Genomic DNA, 21,202 nt, shown 5'->3' on the forward strand with positions numbered 1-21,202 from the left:
TCTGAGAACCACCTCGACTCTTTGAAGGGGCACCTAGTCCCTATTCAAATTAAATTTTCACAACTACAGAAGAAACATTTCATTCAGAGTGTTTTATTATATGATAAAAGCAATTCAGCTAGAAAGTAGCCTTTACCTTTATTTGCAAGAACCCTTTTGAAGCTGAAACTCCACAATGAAATTTGGAAATTCACACGCTTTATGAAAATGCCACAAACTGAAAAAGAGAGCACCCCAACCCCCAGCACCTCCTGCTTCATGTCTTACTACTGTTTCATGCAGCCTTCAAATGCACGGGTCCCCTTCCTGGGTGACCGTGCTCGAGGTGGCAGTCCTCACTCCCCGGGAGCAGCGGCCAGAGAACAGCAACGCTATTCACCTCCGTAGGGAGTGTTCTACGAAGTCTGCCGGCCTGAACCGTTAGGTCCTGACACCAAATAGGGCCCAGGGGCAAAGGGCGGGTGGGGAGGGTGGGGTTCTCCTGATAAAAGCAGCAGGTAGTGTGGACACAAACTCTGTCACCAAAAGGAAGCGTCTAGCCCTGACTGCAGGCACCCAGGACGCTGCCCTCTGGGGACTGCTCAACCATGACCCTCTGAAGGGCAGCAGCTCTGGGGGCAGTGATCCCAGAGGTCACTCCCTCAGTGGCCACCAATCCGGCCTGGAGGACTTGTCCATAAACTGTGGTGGGGAAAGTGATCAGGTTAAGGTGCAAAGGGGCGCAAATCTGCTGACAGCCCCAGGGAAAGGCGGCGGTAAGGTGTGGTGGCCATGGGCCATCTGACGCGGCCATCTAGGGGCAGTGCCAGCCACTCAGTGACATCACCGCCCCCCTAAGATGAGGCCTGGGCAGCCCCTGCCTCACTGGTCCCCACACTTGTGACCGTGAAGACACTGCCCCGACAGGCTGGCTGCCCTCACAGGCCTCTGCTCCGGCAACAACCACAGTTATGGCCATGGCCAACCTGTCCCTTTGATGTCATCGGGATCTCAGGAAGCAGCCAGCAGGGGCGCTTCAGCACCACCTGGGACTAGGACCAGGGAAGGAAGTCACCTGTCCAAGGTGTGGGGCTGGTGGGTGGGAGGACAGGGCTGGGAACCCTGGTCCCCAGCATCCTCCGGGCCGTGTCTCACTTTAATTCTCATAAACCCCAGAAGCGTTTTTCCATGAGGCTCAGGTCACAGATGATTCCTGTGGGATTATTCCTCCCAGTCGTCAGGGCCAAACGCCCTGACAAAAGAGCCAGGACACTGGTCGCCATCGCATGGGCAGCAGGGGATGAGCTTCTTCACAACGTGTCCCAGCTCTGCACGGGGCTGAGTGTAGCTTACAGCAGCCAGAGGCGCCGACCCCTGCCCGTGGGTCACATGCACGCCCGGAGGAAAACAAATCTCTACTTCCTGCCGCTAGGCCTGATGTGGCGGAGCCTACGTGCCTGGCCTCACCGGCCTGAGGCAAAGGCCCCAGCACCAGAGAAAGCAGCTGTGCCCCAGCTCCCAGCTGTGGGAACCCGGCCATCCAGCTTCCTCCAAACAGACCAGACCCCCAGCCTGGACCCCGCAGTCACAGCAGCACCTCGTGAATGAGGCACCCCGAGGAGACAGCGGGCCTGGGGCCCCAGGGCAGCGACGACCAATTTCCAAATCAAAACAACCGAAACCCAGACCACTGCCCTGCTCCCTGCGAGATGGAGGGGGCCCAGCCAGTGTGGCCCCGGCCCATCCAAAGACGCTGGGGAAGCAGACAGGCCCCGACACAGGGGTGGGCGGGGAGGTGGGGAGGCCTGCACCCTCTGCTCCCATCTCACCATCTACTTCAGTGTTTTTCATGTTCGGGGCTGAAAAATCAAACTATTGATACTATGAAATAACACAGACAGAACACAGAAAAGCTTGGAGACAGCAAGGCCTTCTCCAAAGCTGAAAAGCACAGGGAAGGTGGGACGTTCCCAGCCTCCTGTCTGTGCTCTGGGCCCCACGGCTGTCACAGCGTATTAATAAAAGGACAGGATCCATAGAAAGAAAGAAATGCGCGGAAAGGTACAAACACTGTATGAAATTGCCAGAGGAACGGCCGTTCCCACAGGAGCCACCCCCTCCCACTACCGGCTGTGCCCAAACAGGGACCACAGGGAGCTCCAGGCCCCCGAGGTGAGCAGTGGGCAGGGGACCCGGGCCCCACCCCACCTGGTTTCCTGAAGAAGCGCGCAGATAACAAGCTCTCATAAAATCATTCAACACCCAAGGCCGGAGGGATGGCGAAGCTATGACCGCTCATCGCAAAGCAACTCAAACGCCACAGGGACATGCATGGACCGTCTCTGCAGGCTGGTGAGGACACCAGAGCCGCAGCCCTCCAGGGTGGTGCAGGAGACCTTGGCCTTGGAGGGAGCCAGAGTGCTGACCCCCAGCGAGACACCCTCAGGCCTGCAGGCAGGGGCCTGGGTATGAGTCGTCTGGGGCTGAGCTGGGAGCAGGGGACAACAGGGTGGCGAGTAGGGAGGGGAAGTGAGGGCTACAGAGGCTCCGGAGAAAAGCAAACTGCACTTGGGGACTGACTGGCTGCTGGACAGCAGGGTCCTCCAGTGACGCACGGCTCACTGGGGGGAGGTACTCCCGACAATTACGTCTGTGGCACCCAGGGAGGTGCCTGGTGCTGACACGAGGGTCTGCAGCTGGGGACGCAGTGTAGGGGGGGCGTCGGGGGTGGCCGGAGCGGACAGTGCGCAGGAGGGAGGCCTCAGACCAAGCCCCTCAGTATAAGGGCCAGGCAGAGGAGAACCGCCTTCAACGGGACACAGGGGAAGGCCCGACAGGCGGGACAAACCAGAAGCCAAAGGAAGAAGCGTCAGAACTGGGAGGGGTCAACAGCATCAGTGCTGCCAGAAAGCCCGCTGAACAAGGCAGCACTCAGGGTGCCACTGGTCCCAGTGAGCAGGTCGCCAGAGGAGGAGTACCACAAACCACAGCACAGGGCACATCATCTGCACAGCCTCGTAGCTCTCACAGACAGACTTCTTCACGTATTTCCTTCACAAAGTTGTCTAGAAATGGAATTTCTGTTTTCAGAAAGTGGTACTTCCAGTGAAGAGGAAGGTCCTTGACTATGAGACCCGTCTTCCAGTGCGTTTCTCTCTGAAGCAGCTGCAGGGTCAAGGACCTTCCGCCCTACGGGCCCTGACACCGCAGCTCTGCAGGTGGCCAGCTGACCCCTTTACAAAAAATAATACTCATAGAGCCAAAACTGGTGCTTTTTGTGGGGAACATGCACACTAACGGGAGGACTTTCTTTGCACTATTCACAGGCAATGCCAAGCTCTCTAAGAATGAAAGTTTTCTTTTAAAATAGAGACACAGTAATTATAATACAAGTTGCTAATTAATGAATTCAGATTTCGCATTTAGCTTTCAGGTGTCTTCAGGGCTCTCCTACTGCACAAGATAAGTCTAAGTTTGTGTAGGGCGCGGCTGGATAGCCATTGCGCATGCGCTAAGTATGCCGCTAGGGCGCATGCACCTAATAATTGGACAAAAACAAGAGGGTTACGGGAGTTCAAAAAAGCCTTGAGGGACTCCCCTGGTGGCACAGTGGTTAAGAATCCACCTCCCAACGTAGGGGACATGGGTTCGAGCCCTGGTCCATAAAGATCCCACATGCCGCGGAGCAACTAAGCTTGTGCACTACAACTACTGAGCCTGTGCTCTAGAGCCCACGAGCCACAACTACTGAGCCCACGTGCCTAGGATCTGTGCTCCGCAATAAAGAGAAGCCACCACATGAGAAGCCTGCTCACCGCAACAGAGTAGCCCCCTCTCGTTGCAACTAGAGAAAGCCCGCGCACAGCAACAAAGACCCAACGCAGCCAAAAAAATAAATAAATAAATAAATTTATATTAAAAAAAAGCTTTGAGCACAGACTCAAATGAGGTGCTTCACCCCATTTTCCTTCCATCCAGGAAGGGCCGACGGTGATCTGTAGGCAGATGGCTGTGGCCTGTGTGCAGGGCCCTCAGCTGCCCTCTTCATCTCACCAGAGCTCAGCCTCCCCTGGCCCCCGCTGCCCTTGGCAGGCAGCTCCCCGAGCTGGGACATGTGCCCTCCCTGCTCCTGCGCCCTTAGATGCGGCCTGCCCCCACCTGTGGCGGCAGGTGAGTCCCACCTCTGTGCATCGAGGGTTGAGGGCTGGAGTCTGAGAGCCAAGAAGTTACACAAATCGCCACAAAAAAAGATTAAGAATAGGTCATAAAACATCTTAAAATGTTTTAATGTGTCTGAAGTTTAATTAAGGGCCATAAAATGCACCCCAAATACCACATAGTTGTTAAGGTTCTGATCTATTTAAGGAAATGCCATTTTCGGGGGCACAAGGCAAAGGGCCAAAACCCATGATTAATCTCTGCAACACTCACGGCACCACTTCCTCCGCCGTCTCAGCCGCCGTCGTGGGATCCCCCCGTGACCGTGACCGTGACCATGACTGAGTACACCGCCCGCCTTCGGGAGGCAGGACAGAGCCACAGACAAACCCCTGTCCACGGGGCCTCGAGGCCTCAGCCCTGGGCCGAGGGACAGGGTTTGGAGGGTGTTAGGGAATCTGGGTGAGAAGGGTGGGGGATGCAGTGCCTAGAAGAGAGGGAAAAGCCACCAGGAGGCGGGTTTTAGCGCTCCGGGAGCTACTGTTAGCGGGAGGCCCCAGAGGCCCCGGGAGGAACACGCAGCAGCCTGCTGGTGCTGGGGTGCCTGCGCTGGCTGCACATCTGAGGTGCTGCCTGGGGCCTCCATGCTGTCTCCTGTTTGAAGTTGAGCCAGGCTCTGCTCCAGGTCAGGGTAGGGGAGAGGAGAGGAGGGGGGAGGTGGCAGGGGTCTGGGGAGTCTGAGGCCCGCTCGTCACAATGTCCATGTCGGGACGTGTGTAAAGTGGGAGGAAGGAAGGAAAGATGCCAGGGCAGGCAGCCCAGGGGGCCAGCGACCCCGGAGACAGGCCTGCATCTTGTGCCCTGTGGGGGAAGGGGTTCCAATAAAGGCCTCAGAATCACGGGCAAAACCTTTTCAAGGTGACACCTCTCAGCCATCCGCCGGAGAGGCTGATCCGGCCGGTCTGGGCACCATTCTCCGTAAAGTTCCCCAGATGCCCTGAGTGTGCAGCCAGGAGGCAGGACCACCGACCCGAAGACCAAAGGCAGCTGGAAACATGGACGGGACATCCCAGCATGAGGCCTGGCCGGGCCAGCTGGACCTCACTCAGGACCCTGTGCGCTGGGGAACCAGGCCAGGATCAAGCACTGGATGGAACCTTCCTGACCAGACTCGACAGAAGGCAACCAAACAGCCGATGGAGGAGCCTGTCTGAAAAGAGGAATTCCTGGGACAGACAGAGCGAGACCAGCACTGTTGGGCGACCGCGATCAGCAGCGGTAGCGAGCTGGCCTCCCTCCCCTCTACCTGGTCGGACGGACACAACTCCACCTGAGGGGCTTCTGCCGGAAATCTGAGCTGGAATCAGATCCAGCCTCGAATCTACTACCAGTTTATATCAGGGACAGCACTGCAGGGCTGTCAACACCAAACCTAAAATGCAGACGCTCCACAGGACACAGTCCAATTCCTTCCAAAGACAAACTGAAAGGAAACAAAAAGAGGGATGGGAGTTTTAAGATTAAAACAGACTTAAAAGAGCCATATTATCCAAATGCAATGTGTGAACCTTATTTGGATCTTAAGTCAAGCAAATCAACGGTAAAACTGACCATGATTCAATTGGGAAGTCTGACCTCTGTCCAAATATGTGGTGACATTAAATGGCTGGGACCTGCTTCGGAATCACCAGGCAGGGGTGGGAGAGCAAGGACTGTGCGCTGACCACCTGGGCCTGGGCGGTGTACTGAGTGTCCTTTTACTATTCTCACAGCTTTAGTGTGTATTTGAAAATTTCCATGAAAACCAAACAAACCTACAACTCAATGACAGACAAACAACCCAAAGGCCCAAATATGAAAATGGGCAGAGGATCTGAACAGACATTTCTCCAAAGTCGACGGACAATGGCCAGCAGCACGAGAGAAGACGCTCAACGCTGTTGGTCACCAGGGAATTGCAGATCAGAACTAGGCTGAGCCACCACCTCAGGCCGCCAGGATGCACAGTACTTGGAAAACGGGAAACGACAGATGCTGGTGAGGATGTGGAGAAACCAGAGGCCCTGTACTTGCTGCTGGGAACGTAAGACGGCGCAGCTGCTGTGGAGCAATGTGACGATTCCTGGTCACTTACACGTAGAATCACTATGTGCCCCAGTGAGACCGCTCCTTGGGGACAAACCAAGAAGACCTGAAGATGGCGTGGACACAACTCCCCCACACGAGTGTCCACAGCAGCACAGAAGTCCAAAGGTGAAAGCAACACAAACGTCTACCAACCGGAAAATGGATAAACAAAATGGGGAGCATCCCCACGATGGGGCGTTTTCGAGCCACGGAAAGGAACGATACATGGTACAAAGTGGATGAATCTGGAAACATTACGCTGAGTGAAAGTGAGACACAAAGCCCACAAATTACATGACTCCATTTATATGAAACACCCAAAACAGTGAAATCCAGAGACAGAAAGCAGATGTGTGGCTGTCAGGGGCTGGGGCCGGGAAACAGTTCCAGATGAGAAGTTCTGGAACTAGAAGGTGCTGACGGACATGCAACAATGCAAATGTACTTAATGCCACTCAACTGTAGACGTAAAAATGGCTAAGATGGTACGTTTTATGTGTATTTTACTACAATTTAAAAAATTGTCTGATGTTCAGAAGTAGCTTATGCTCAGTAAGTCTGTACACCAGGTAGGCCTCAAAAGCAACTAACTTACCCACAAGTGTTTACTGAAGAAGTTACGGCTCACATGCAATGACTCACGAGTGCATTTTATGGGAATTTACTATGGCCCTGGCCCTGCTCTAAACTTTTTAAATTTCTTAAAAACAAACAGTTAAAGGTAGAAGCAGGGTATCAGTCTGCTTCCTTTACCACCAGGATACACCAAGCACTCTGCCAACTCAAAAGGGACCTGACCCACCACCCATCCTGGGGATGGCTGTCCAGTGTCCTGGGAGGGAAGGGGCCGCACTGACCTGCAGTGACGCTGCCTGATGTGCTCAGGGTGCGAGCACACATCCAGGAAGCAGCTCTAACTATGCTGAAGCTCCACAGAGTCCAACGTAGAACCATGCACCACAGGCTTAATGTGCTGTAATAACTCTTTTTAGTCAAATGAACCTATTTTGAGGGGACACTTCATGTCACCCTAAGGGACCGGATTGATGTCCCCGTATTTCCCATAAACCCCTCCCAAAGGAAACTTTTTGTGTTGGAGCACACAGGACCCATGAGGTCTGCTGTCTGAAAATTCAGGAAACGGCCACCAGGCAGGGATGGTCGGCAAGAGTCCCTGGTGAGGTCAGTTAAGTCACGAGCACTGGGCAAGTCTGAGCAGTTTTCTTAGCAGCGTAGGAACTAACTCTTTTCTAGACTGCGTCTAGCTCTGACAGGATTATTACTCACTAAAATGCAATTTCAACCGAAGGAGACACAGTACTCCCAGCTGTACCTCTCCTGTGTGTGCTCCTGGGGGCGTGGGCATAGAGGGAGAAGGGCGGCTGGTCCCAGCCCCAGCGGCCCAGGGAAGTGTTTGAGGAGGAGAAGGAGCACTCCTGAACTTCCCAGGATGGCCTCTTTCAGGGTATTCTTGGGACAGAGGGCACCAATCTTGTACTCAGGCTCTGAAACACGGATGCAGTGCACTCTGGGCGCTGCAGCCTCGAGGGCTGCCCAGCATGAGCAGCTCCGACTCGTGGGAGCCACTGTTCAAATGCCTTCTCCGAGGAAGGGCCCTCAGTCTAGCTGGAGCTCTTGGGGCAGCTCTCAAGGCTCACTCTCCCCCGGCTTATGTCTCAGTTGATGCCTTCTACCGAGCTGAAGGCTCCCTCTCTGCAGAGTAGGAGGCATCGTGGGTTTAGGGTCCCAGGGACCTGGGGCCACTCCTTACAAGCTACAGGGCTGTGGGCACACAGTTTAACTTGGAGGAGTCTCAACTTTCTCATACACAAAATGGGGAAAAGACCCAATTACGAGGATTTAATAAAGTGCCGGCTAGAGCTCGCAGGTCTCGCTCGGCCCCTCATCCGGCCTCCTGAGGCAGTGCTGACCGCCTTCCGTGACACAGACGGGCGCAGGCCAGGGAGGCCCCGCTGGGTCCAAGTCCCTCTCCTCTAGTGAACACCCAGCCCCTGGGGACCCCGATTTGGGCCGGACATGAAAACTGACGGCTCCGTGAGCGGCCCGTCTCTGTCGTGGGACCACAGCGCCTACGGCCCAAACAGCACCAAGCAACGGTTTTCCGCTCAGGCTGCAGCTCCGCGAGCAGCTGTTCTCCACCAAGCACCGAGCAGAACCCTGGGCTGCTCGCAAGGCCCTCCGCAGAGGCTGCTCCAGAGCTGGCTTAAGAGCAGTCTGAAGGGAGGGACAGAAAATCCAGGAAAAAAGGCCTGAGGATCTGAAAGCTTCAGTGTAGCAATGGGCTTTAAAAAAAAAGTTTCAGCTTCTAAACATGAGGGCTGCTGAAAATAAGACAACACTTTATAAAGCATAAAGGACAGACACAGAGTGCACCTAGACTCGTTCAAACACCTAACACTTGAAAAATATAATTCATGCAGAAAAGGAAACCACCACACAGAGACTGCAGCACAGCATTAATCCTTCAGAGCAAAGGTGTGGACACAGCCCTGCTGGGACCCCGGCAGGGAGGGTGCTCATGGGGACGCACCGCCACCCTCCCAGCCCTCAGAACACCTTCGGAGGCGCTGAGACAGAAGGAGAGCCTAGCCTGGGAGGACCACGGACAAGTCTTCCCGTTTCTGAAATTGCAGGGAACGTGTCTGTCTGACCCAGGACACCAGGACGCCCAGGGGCCAGGCAGCCCACACGTGAAGGGGCTGTGAGGGGAGGAAATGATCCCGGGACAGAGCCGCTCAACACAGCACGCTCACCTCAAGAAGAACTCACTTTACTGCCTCCAGCAGGAACTGCTGCTTTCAAATCTGTCAGTGGATTTGTTTCTACACCTACCAGGTACCGTTCTGGCAGAGGGAAAATGGCAAAACATCTAAAATAGGGAACACAGACAGCTGTGGCACCACCCTCTTGTACTTCTCTCCAAAGCCCCAGCTCGATGGTTTACTTACCTGCCCTTGAGGGCAACAAGCAGAGGGAAGTGGGAAAACGCTTCTCTCTGGACCCTGTGGTGGAGCGTGACTCCCCCCTGTCCGTCCTGCTGGGGCCCTGTGCGTAGCGCTGGGCTCCTGAACTCCCGGCTCCTTACTTTTCTGGTTTTCTTTTGCATACAAGTTGGTTTCTTGGTATAAAACATGTTAGGACGCAGTCAGAGAGCGAGAGTTGAGGGCCATGAGGAGGGATACGGTGTCAGTACAAGTCTGAAGGTCGCTCACACCTGGAGCCTTCGTGGCACAGTAGTGCACGCTTGTGGTCACAAATCTGAGTCATACAAAAGGCGGCCTTATGCCTAGGAAAAGGCGTAATTTTAAAAGGCCTGGAAATAGTATGTTTCAAAAATAATGTTGGAAGTTCCTTGAGGGCAAAGGTCATGCTCTAGATGGCATTACATCCCTCCTTGTATCCAATGACCTTGTGATGGACACTTCACCAAGAAGGTACATGAATGTATCACAAACAAGCACATGGAAAGACACCCAACACCATTAGTTCAGAGGCACCTGCAAAACCAAAACCAAAACCATACACCTACGAGAGGACAGAGGCCGACCGTGCCCAGTCCTGGCCAGGACAGGAAGGAATGAGGGCCCTTGTGCACGTGGGGGAGCGGAGGGGGTGCAGCCACTTGGGAAGACAATCTGGCAGCTTCTTAAAGAGTTAAACCTATACTGACCGCATGACCCAGCCAACCACTTTCAGATGCCTCTACAAACGCCTGCACCAAATGTTCACGGGAGCTTTCCTCACAACAAGCAACAACTGGAACCAGACAGATGTCCACCAACAGCCAAATGGATAACAAATTACGACATATTCATAAAACGGACTACTCTTCAGGAATAAAAGGAAATGAATTATTGATATATACAACAATATAAATGAATCTCAAAATAATTATGCTCAGTGAGAGAAGCCAGACCCCTCCCCTAATTGCACACACTATGATTCCATTTCAAAATTAGAAAAAATGCAAACCCTGCAGGGACAGCAGATGAGTGGTTGCCTAGGGACAGTGGCGGGGGTGGGGCAGGACGACCGGCATGCAAAGGCGCCTGAAGAGGCTTCCGAGGAGGTGGAGATGCTCATCTCACATGGGGACGGTGTCACAGGTGTGTTCCATCAAGTTGTAAAATGTAAGTATGTGCAGCAGTAGTGTCCATTTTGTACTGTACAGAAACTCCAGACCCCTGTGTTATGCATCACAGTGCTGTGGGCCTACTATACTTCAACAATGAACAAACAAACAAACACACAAAAAAGCAGATCAGATTTGTGGTCACCAGAGGTAAGGGTGGGGGAGGGGGAATTGGAGGGTACAAACTTCCAGTTTCAAGATAAATAAATACTAGGGACGGAACATAAACATGATAAATAGAATTAACATTGCCGTATGTTAAACATGAAAGTTGAGAGAGTGAGTCCTAGGAGTTCTCAACACAAAAATATTTTTCTTTTTTATATCTATACAAGATGATGGATATTCACTGAATTTATTGTGGTCATCGTTTCATGATGTATGTAAGTCAAATCATTATGCTCAGGCTTCCCTGGTGGCGTAGTGGTTGAGTCCGCCTGCCGATGCAGGGGACATGCATTCGATCCCCGGTCCAGGAAGATCCCACATGCCGCGGAGCGGCTGGGCCCGTGAGCCATGGCCGCTGAGCCTGCACGTCCGGAGCCGGTGCTCCGCAACGGGAGAGGCCACAACAGTGAGAGGCCCGCGTACCGCAGGGGGAAAAAAAAAAAACCATTATGCTCTACAACTTAAATCTATACAGTGCTGTATGTCAATTCTACCTCAATAAAACTGGAAGAAAAAATATATGTAGTAATAACATATGTCAATTCTACCTCAATACATTTGTTTAAAAAAAAAGGGCATCCCAAAGCCACAAACACATTCAGATTTAGGTACTACACAGGCTCTCTCAGTTTTTAATCTTTTCCTCTTATTCCTGGTGTTTTGGAGTTTTTGTTTTTGTTTTTGCGGTACGCGGGCCTCTCACTGTTGTGGCCTCTCCCGTTGCGGAGCACAGGCTCCGGACGCGCAGGCTCAGAGACTCTCAACGACTGCGCCACCAGGGAAGCCCTGTTTTGGAGTTTTATAACTGAATGCAGTGCAGGGTTAAACCATGGCAGAACCTGCCCCAGGCCAGTGACTTACGGGAGGTGCTGTCTGCTGGACACCCAGGGTGGGCTCCAGTGAACCCCAGGGCACCTCTGCTTGCACAGCAGGAATCCTTCACCTCTTCACCGACTGTCACTGCTCCACCCAGCCTGCCTCTCACCTGTGAGCCAGTGTTTTTAAAAATCATTACCAGGTTCTGCCAGGTTCATGTCACATTATTAGTGTCTCTACTTCCTTAAATAAGACAAAGCCATCTCTGTGGCAGCCTGGACTCTTGAGAAACAGCCGATGGTATTTCTCCCCTGCAACCTCTTCAGAGCCTCACTGCCCATCAGGAGGTGGGGTCTACTTCCCTCCCCTGGAGCCAGGCAGGCCTCTGCCCCCAGGTCATGAAAGGCGAGGGGCCGTTACCTGTCCCTCTCTTGGGACATTTGCCCTTGGATCGCGGCCAGCACGCTGTGAGGAAGCCCTGGCCACAGGGAGAGGCTGCACGGAGGTTTCCGGTCACAGCCCCCGTGAAAGTCTCAACCACCAGAGGCGTGAGGGTGGGAGCCTGCGATGGAGCAGAGGTGAACTGCGCCTACTGTGTGCCCTATCCACCGTACCTGTATGAGCCAAGTCAACGCCATGCTTACTGTAAGTCACCCACTCTTGGCGTGGTGCCTGTTACATAGCAGGAGATTACAGACCAGCCTACCTTCTCCTGGGTCTGAAGAGCCCAACTGGAAAGGAAACCAGGTTCTCTTTCCTCTTCCCTACAGAATCTAATGGTTAATTACCCTTTCCATAGTTATATGTGTACCATGAGGCAGCAGTGGAGCATCTTCACAAATAATCTGCTTCTACAAATGAAGAGGTACCTAAATTTCCCGAATGACCTCAGGCTAAACTCACTTGTGAAAACCCAGAGAATCATGTACGTAATGAAATTACCCCGTCAAATCTCAACTCCTCTGTGGACTTCACATCGTTTTGCTGGCACCCCATCCAAAGTCAATGAAGCACAAGAAGAAAAAAAAGGCTTCTCACGATGTAAGGGAGTAAGGAGTATGCATGCTACCAGAGATGATACATAAAGATTATGTGACCCAGACAATTTAATGATTCTGCTTTTAGCAAAATAATTAAGCAGCTCTTGAAAATGTTACTTTCCTGATTTATCTTCTATTTCTTAGCATTACTTATAAAATAAAAAGACCTACTTACTGGAAACTTACTGGAGTCTGGGGCACTGCTGGGGAAGCAGGACAGCTTGGTAGGAAGAGTCTGGGGCTGGGTGTCAGGAGACCCTGCAGCGAGAGCTCAGGCTGCAAGCACCCCGCTGGCTTGCAGCTTCCTCCCTATGGAATGGAAGCCCCATCTTCACGATTTCTAGGGGCCGTCTCATGTCTGACTTTCTCCAGCTTCTGAGGATGGAATTTTGGATGCTGATTCCGATGAAGCACTTCAAACTTTATCTAAGCAAATGCACTCCTGAGACAAGTATCTTAAAGCTAACTAAGAGCGCTGGTGACCAAACCGTCGACCACACACAGCAGGCTTCTCTGTGTCCTCATGGGAGTTACACGGGAAGAAGGAAGGGCAGAGGAGCAGGACCCCGAGTCACGGAGTCTGTGACTCCGCGGAAACTGTGGAAACTCCGTGGACCCCTCCCACCTCTGCACTTGCACAAGCCCATCCTGTTGGTGAGGTCACAGCAGGCATATCTGAGAGGCTGCTGCTTCTGTGTACTGACCACGGCTCCGCCCGGCAGCTGGAAGGTCAGCTCTACTGAACATCTTCCTGAATGTATGGACCCCGAATGTGGCTCTGAAAGACGCTCCCAATCAGAAAGACGAGAATCAGTGTTTAAGAACCAGCGCCGTGTGCGATTTGCACACCCTCTCACCTGCGTAGGAAAACCTAACTGGTGTCACAGGGGGAAACCTGACTGAGCAGTGTTACCTACCTCACACTAAAACAATGATCAAACTAATTTATCTCAATGTTACTAAGCAATTAATTTAAAAATTACAGCCCTGACATTTCTGGAAATAGAGGTTAACAGCTGCTGTCAAATCATGTTTAAACAGAACACAAGAAGTACATCGTGATTCTGGGAAAACTTTGTTTCCCAGCTGCTATGTTTGGCACTAAGAGGAATCCCTAAAAACAGGAAGCAGTCCCCTCACTCCACTGTGACTGCCGTGCGGAGCACAGCCCAAGCCGCGCGCGCTCTGCTCCCAGGGGCGCCTGGTGGGCAAGGGACCTTGCTCAGCTGCTGCAAGCTTTCTGGACGGAGACGGCGTGTCATCAGGTCAGAGGACAATTAGACTAGCAGCTTTAATCGCTTCACTGGAAAGAACCTGTGAGTGTATGCAAGTCCACATAAAGAACGGGTGGGACCACAAATCTGGCCATTCTTTTTCCCTTTGTTCAAGTATTTTAAACCCCTGGAACACAGTGATATTTACAAACAATAAGATCTTTCTGTATGGGAATTTAGTTTCCATGCAAAGTGACAATGTAAAACAAAAAAATTTAGACTTCCAACCTAGATCTGATTCAGATCAAAACCCTTATCTACTGCCTGCACCTTTTTTATTTTTAACTCTGGGAAGCCGTCCCTGTGGCCTGAGACTCCAGATACAGCAGAGGAAATCAAACCAACTCTAAGCTTTGCTCTGAGCTTCAGGGATCCTGAACGCATTCGTTCAACTGTACCCTATCCACTGGCAGAGCCCCTAGCTTTCCTAACCTTCCCGTTCTGCCCTCCCCCACCTGAGCACTAACTCCAATCACAAAGAGAGGATGCTAGGAAGGTGGAAGGGGAGAGAGAGAAGGGAGGATGGGGAAAGTGGCACTTGTAGCGTCTTCCTGAGAGAGACTGAAGACCTCCTTAAAAAGGGAGGGGAGTATCCACAGCAGTAACGTTCCACCCGCACCCTCAGACAGACCAGGGGAGGAGGGGTTGTATGTAGAGGAGCTGCTCTCTTCCCCGGCCCCTCCCAGCATGCAGTGACCAAGAAGCATCAAAAGGAACCTGGGTCTCTGGGGCCAATCTCTCCCCGGGGTGAAAGCTGCCTTTACAGCTTCCAAGCAGTGGCCTGGGGAGGGTGCAGCACCAGCGCCCAGGCCGTATAGGCAGACACCAGCACGCTCCCCGTGGACACGGCACACGGCCCAAGGAGGGAACTTCCTTTCTCTTACTTTCTACAGACTGTCTACTATTTCAAAGGAGCTGGGAAGGACCAAGCTATTTTTATCTGGCCATTCTTTCTCACTCTACTCTCTTCAACCCACAGGAACACACAATTCTGGGAGAATTTGTTGCTGCTTACTGAAAAAGGGTCAGGAAATAAAGAAGAATCCCAAAAGGAAGCACGCTAGGAGACTTCCAGCTGTGATGGAGCAGAGGCCGACAAATCCTCTCCTAAAAAGAACATGAAACTGGACAAACTGGTCAAAAATAATCATTTCAGGACTCTGGAAATCAATCAAAGGAAATAAATTAAGAAGCATTATTCATGAAAAGGGACTAAAACTTCCGGTAAGAACAGAAAGTCTGTGGCTCTCTCACCAGAAGCTGCCCTCATTACTGTTCTTCTTTTAGGTTTTTTAAAAAATAGCATTGTATAAAGGAATAATTATAACACTCTACTATTGGGTTTATAACACAAATCTAACATATATTGACAATCACAGCACAAAGGAAGAGCGAGGAAATGGGGCTACACTGGAGCTATATTTTACCAAATTAAGTCAGAAAAACCTTAAGTAAAGTCTGGTAAGATGTACATTGTAATCCCTAGAGTAATCGTTAGGAAAATAACTTAAAAAATAGCCATATGGTAATACTCAGCTATATGCTACCTATCAGAAACACACTAGAAAAATATACACCATGCTAAACTGTAATCAAAATAATCAAAATAATAATATTTTGTAAACAAAATAAAGCCAGAGTGGGTGTATCAGACAAAGGAGACTTCAGAGCAAAGAATATTATCGGGGATAAAGAAGGTCATTTCATAATGACAGAGGTCAATTTCTCATCCTTAACATTTATGTACCTAATAACAGTTTCAAAATAAACAAAGCAGATACTATTAGCACTGCAAGGAGACAGAAAATCCACAACTTCAAGTCAAGACATTCCAATACCCCTCACTCAACAGCTGACAGAGCAAGGACACAAAGTAGCTGAAGGTACAGAACATGTTGACAACAATCTCAACCAACAGGCTCTAACTGAGCATTTTTTCCAACAACAGCAGAAGAGTATTTTTAAAAACTATATACCATGTTCTGGGCCACAAAATGAGTCTCGAAAAATTTAAAAGAGATTCAAGTTACAGGGAGTACGTTCTCTGACCATAATGGATTGAAGTCAGAAATCAATAATAGAAAGATCTCTGGAAAATCCTTAAGTGTTTGGAAACTAAATAACATACTTCTATATAACCCATGGGTCAAAGAAGAAATCAAAAGGGAAATTAAATTACTAAGTATTTTGAACTGAATGAAAAAGAATATACCATATATCAAAGTTTGTGGGATACCACTAAAGTAGTAAGTACTTTGGTGGAAATTTCTAGCAATAAGCATCTATAGCAGAAAAAACCTTCAAATCAAGACGACAACTTCTACCTTAAGAAACTAAAGAAGAGCAAATAAAACCCAAGGTAAGCAGAAGAAAGAAAATAAAAAGACCAGAGTACAGATCAATGAAACAGAAAAACAATACAGAAAATAAATAAAATTAGGGACTTCTCTGGTGGTGCAGTGGTTAAGAATCCGCCTGCCAGAGCGGGGGACGTGGGTTCAAGCCCTAGTCTGGAAAGACCCCACATGCTGCGGAGCAACTAAGCCTGTGCACCACAGCTACTGAGCCTGTGCTCTAGAGTCTGCGAGCCAAAACTACTGAGCCCATGTGCCACAACTACTGAGCCTGCGTGCCTAGAGCACGTGCTCTGCAACAAGAGAAGCCGCCAGAATGAGAAGCCCGCGCACCGCAACAAAGAGTAGCCCCTGCTCGCCACAACTAGAGAAAGCCTGTGTGCAGCAACGAAGACCCAATGCAGCCAAAAATAAATACCTAAATAAAATTAAAAAATGGTTCACTGAGGAGGTAAATTTTTGTCCTTTTTTTTTTTTTTTTGCAGTACGCAAAAAAAAGGCAGGGGCCTCTCACTGCTGTGGCCCCTCCCACTGCGGAGCACAGGGCCCGGACGCGCAGGCCCAGCGGCCACGGCTCATGGGCCCAGCCGCCCCACGGCATGCGGGATCCTCCCGGACCGGGGCATGAACCCATGTCCCCTGCATTGGCAGGCGGACTCCCAACCACTGCGCCACCAGGGAAGCCCAAGAAGGTAAATTTGATAAACCTTTAGCTAAATTAATCAGGAAACAAGAGAGAATATACAAACTGCAATATCAGGGGTCAGAGCAGAGACAACACTTCAGATTCTACAAATATCTAAAAGATAATAAGCGAATATTATGATCAACTTTATGGCAATAAATTCAACAACTCAGATGAAATGGACAGATTCCTTGAAAGACTCAAACAACCAAAGCTCACTCAAGAAGAAACAGATAACCTGAATAACCCTAGAGTTACTAAAGAAATTGGATTTGTCGTTAAAAACTTTCCCACGAAGAAAACCCCAGACCCAGGTGGCTTCACTGGGGAATTCTACCAAATATTTCAGTAGGAAATAATACCAATTGTACATAAACTTTTCCAGAAAAATAAAGAAGAGAGACTTCTTACCAACTCATTCCGTGAGGTCAACATTACCCTGATACCAAATCCTGCTAAAGACATAAAGAAACTGCAGACCAATATCCTCATAAACATAGATGCAAAAATTCTAAACAAATTTTTAACAAATTAACAAGACAGAAAAAGGATAATACATCATAACCAAGTGGAGTCTATCTCAGGAATACAGGGTTGGTTTACTACTTTTTAAAAAATAAATCACCTTAAACAACTGGAAGATCAAAGAAGTCACAAGGAAAATCAGAAAATAATTAAAGACAATTGAGGGACTTCCCTGGTGGTGCAGTGGATAAGACTCCACGCTCCCAATGCAGGGGGCCTGGGTTCGATCCCTGGTCAGGGAACTAGACCCCACATGCATGCACAACTAAGAGATCGCATGCCACAACTAAGGAGCCTGTGAGCTGCAACTAAGGAGCCTGCCCGCCACAACTAAGACCCAGTGCAACTAAATAAATTAATTAATTAAAAGACTCAGTTAAAAAAAGAAAAAAGGAAACTCTGGCCCCCAGATTAGATAAAAAAAAAAAGACAATTGAAAATTAAAACACAACATACTAAAACTAAAACTTATGGGACACAGCAAAAGCAGTGTTGGGGGGAAATTTATAGCTATAAACTCTTAAATGTTCAGAAATAAGAAAGAACTCAAATCAACAAACTAACTAACTTTACATCTTAAGGAACTAGAAAAAGAACAAATTAAATCCAAAAGCTAACAGAAGGAAGGAAATAATAAAGATTAGAACAGAGATAAACAAAATAAAGAGTAGAAAACAGAAAAATCAGTAAATCCAAAAGTTGGTTCTTTGAAAAGATGAACAAAATTGATAAACCTTTAGCTAGAAAGACTAAGAAAAGGAGAGAAAACTCAAATTACTAAGATGAGAAAGTAGGTGCCTTACTACTGATTCTACAAAAATAAAAAGGATTATAAGAGAGTACTATGAATAACTGTTCACCAGTAAATTGGATAACCCAGATGAAACAGACAAACTCCTAGAAACACAAAACCTATTAAGACTGAATTATGAAGGAATAGGAAATATGAACAGACCTTTAACTAGTAAGAAGATTGAATCAGTAATCAAAAACCCCCCAACAAAAAAAGCCCTGGAATGGATGGCTTCACGGGTGAATTCTACCAAACATTTAAAGAAGAAATAACACCAATCCTCCTCAAAACTTTTCCAAAAATTGAAGAGGAGGAAACACTTCCTAACTCATTCTATGGGGCCAACACTACTCTGATACCAAAGCCAGACAGAGACACTGTAAGAAAACAAAACTACAGAGAAATATCCCTTATGAACAATGATGTAAAAATCCTCAACAAAATACTAGCAAACCAAATTCAGTAGCATATAAAAGGATCATACGCCATGACCAAGTGGGATTTATTTTTGGAATTCAAGGATAGTTCAACACATGAAAATCAATGAATGAAATATACCATATGGACAGAATGAAGGAAAAAAAACACATGATCATCTCAACTGATGCAGAAATGGCATTTGACAAAATCTGGCATCTAATCCTGACTAAAAAACAAACAAAAAAACCTCTCAGCAACCGAGGAATAGAAGGGAGCTTTCTCAACCTGATTTAAGGCCATCAACAAAACCTGGAGCTAATGGTACACTTAATGGGAAAAGCCTGAATGCCTTCCCCCTAAGATAGGTATCAACAAACTATGACCCTCTTGCCTATTTTGACTAAAATATAGGCACGTCTATTTATTTATGTGTTGACTTATGGCTAATTTCAAGGTACAATGGCAGAGTTGAATAGTTGCAACAGAGACCTATGACCCACAGAGTCTAAAATATTTAGTTAGGCCTTTACGTAAAACTCTACTGACCCCTGCCCTAAGACCAGTAACAAGACAGGGATATCTGCTTCTATTCAATATTGTACTGTAGTTTCTAGCCAGTACAATAAGGAAAGAAAAAGGAATAAAAGGCATCTAGATTATAAAGGAAGAATTAAAACTGTCTTTAGTCGCAGATGGCAAAATTGTCTATGTAGAAAATATGATGGAATTCATATTTTTTCCATTTTTCATAAGTACTAGTTACCTAGTGCTTACAGCCCAGAAAGCCTCCTGTGACCTCCTAAAGGTTAACCATTATTGTGACACATATTAGACTAATCTTGCCAACTTCTGGGGTTTCAAGCAACCCAAGATTGTTAACAACCTCATACATATCTTTTGATGAATGCACGTACACACTTTGGTTGAGATATACCTGAGAGTGAAACTGCTTGCTCATATGATATATGAAGATTCAACTTCAGCAGATACTTCCAAATAGTTCTCCAAAATGGCTAGAACGTATTCCAACCCCATCAGCAATGTCTAAGTGTTTTTATTCTGCTTCTTTCCCAACACTAGGCATTATCAGCTTTTTGAATTAGGCATTCTGTGTCTAATCTGCTGTAGCATCACCTCATTGTGGTTTTAATTTGTATTTCCCTGATGATTAATGACGCTGGGCATTTTTTCAGCTGTTTATTACCAGCCATTGGATATCCTTTTTTATGAAGTGCTTGTGAAGTCTTCCTATTGGGTAGTACAAGTCCTCCAGCTTTGTTTTCCAAGACTGCCCAGGCTATCTATCAAAGTGGGTTTCCATATAAATGTGAATCAGCTGGTCAATTTCCATTAAAAAAATAAAGAAAACCCTGCTGATATTCTGATTGGAATTACATTTACTTTACAGATTATCTGCTCTTCCAATCAATGAACTTATTAGCACATCATGCCATTTACTTAGGTCTTCTTTAACTTCTTACAATGATATTTTATATTCTTCTGTTCTATACATCTTGCATTAGATTCATTCCTATGTACTTGAATTTTAAAATGCTAATAAAAATGAAATCTTTAAAAAATTTTTGTTTCTTATGTTTATATCTGCATCTTTGTTAGATTTTCTATATCATAATTGTGTCTGTAAATAAACAGTTTTATATCTTTCTTTCCAATCACTACACTTTTTCTTTTTCTGCCTTACTGCCCTAGCTAGGACTTTCAATACAACATTGAAGAGAAGTGAGAGCAGTCTTCTTGCTTTCCTCATCTCTGGCAGAAAGCTCTTGATGTCACAATTAAGATTGATGTCTTGTCTACTATTTTTTTCTAGATACTTTTTATCAGACTAAGGAAAGCAGCTTCTATTCCTAATTTGTTAGAAATTTGTTCCTTTAAAAAAAATTAAACAGTGAAACAGCTGAATTTTATCAAATGCTTTTTCTGCATCTACTGATCATATCTATCCTTTCATTTTGAGAACTTACTCTGAAGGATTTTAATTCTTTGAAATATTTTGAGACTTGCTACATAAGGCTCAGGATATGGCCCATTTTGATCAACATTCTGTGGCCAACTGGAAGGAATGGGCAATCTGCAGTTGTCTGGCATAGCATTTTATAGCTGTCAGTCAGGACAAATTGGTTAACTGTGTTACTCCAATCTTCTATAGCTTTACTAAATTTCTGTTTGTTTCTTCTACTAGTTACTGAGAGAGGTGTGTTAAAACCTCCAAATATGACTGAGAGACTGTCTTTTTCTCCTTTCAGTTCTGTCAGTTTTGCTTTATGTTCTTTGGGGCTATGTTATCAGGTGCATATGAGTTTAGGATATAAGTGCCCGTGAAATCTTCTTACTGGGCAATGTAAGTCTTCCCACTCTGTTTCCCAAGACTGCCTTGACTACTGCAGTTGTTGCTATTTTTGTTTTGATCCTTTTATCATAATGAAGTGCCATCTTTATCTTTAGTAACACTTCCTTTTCAAAAAAAAATTAATTAGGGCTTCCCTGGTGGCGCAGTGGTTGACAGTCCGCCTGCCAATGCAGGGGACGCGGGTTTGTGCCCCGGTCTGTGAAGATCCCACATGCTGCAGAGCAGATGGGCCCGTGAGCCATGGCCGCTAAGCCTGCGTGTCCGGAGCCTGTGCTCTGCAGTGGGAGAGGCCGCAATGGTGAGAGGCCCGCGTGCCACAAAAAAAAAAAAAAAAAAAAA

At 48.0% G+C, this 21,202-nt stretch overlaps 1 protein-coding gene across 5 annotated transcripts in view; it reads right to left on the minus strand.

Moving 5' to 3' along the window:
- The window catches only part of SPECC1L (sperm antigen with calponin homology and coiled-coil domains 1 like), a 121,764-nt gene that overhangs the window by 4,814 nt on the left and 95,748 nt on the right, over positions 1-21,202 (minus strand). The window lies entirely within an intron of this gene.

This window comes from Neophocaena asiaeorientalis, unplaced genomic scaffold (genome assembly GCF_003031525.2).
Source record: "Neophocaena asiaeorientalis asiaeorientalis breed wild unplaced genomic scaffold, Neophocaena_asiaeorientalis_V1.1 scaffold110, whole genome shotgun sequence".
Taxonomy (NCBI): Eukaryota; Metazoa; Chordata; class Mammalia; order Artiodactyla; family Phocoenidae; genus Neophocaena; species Neophocaena asiaeorientalis.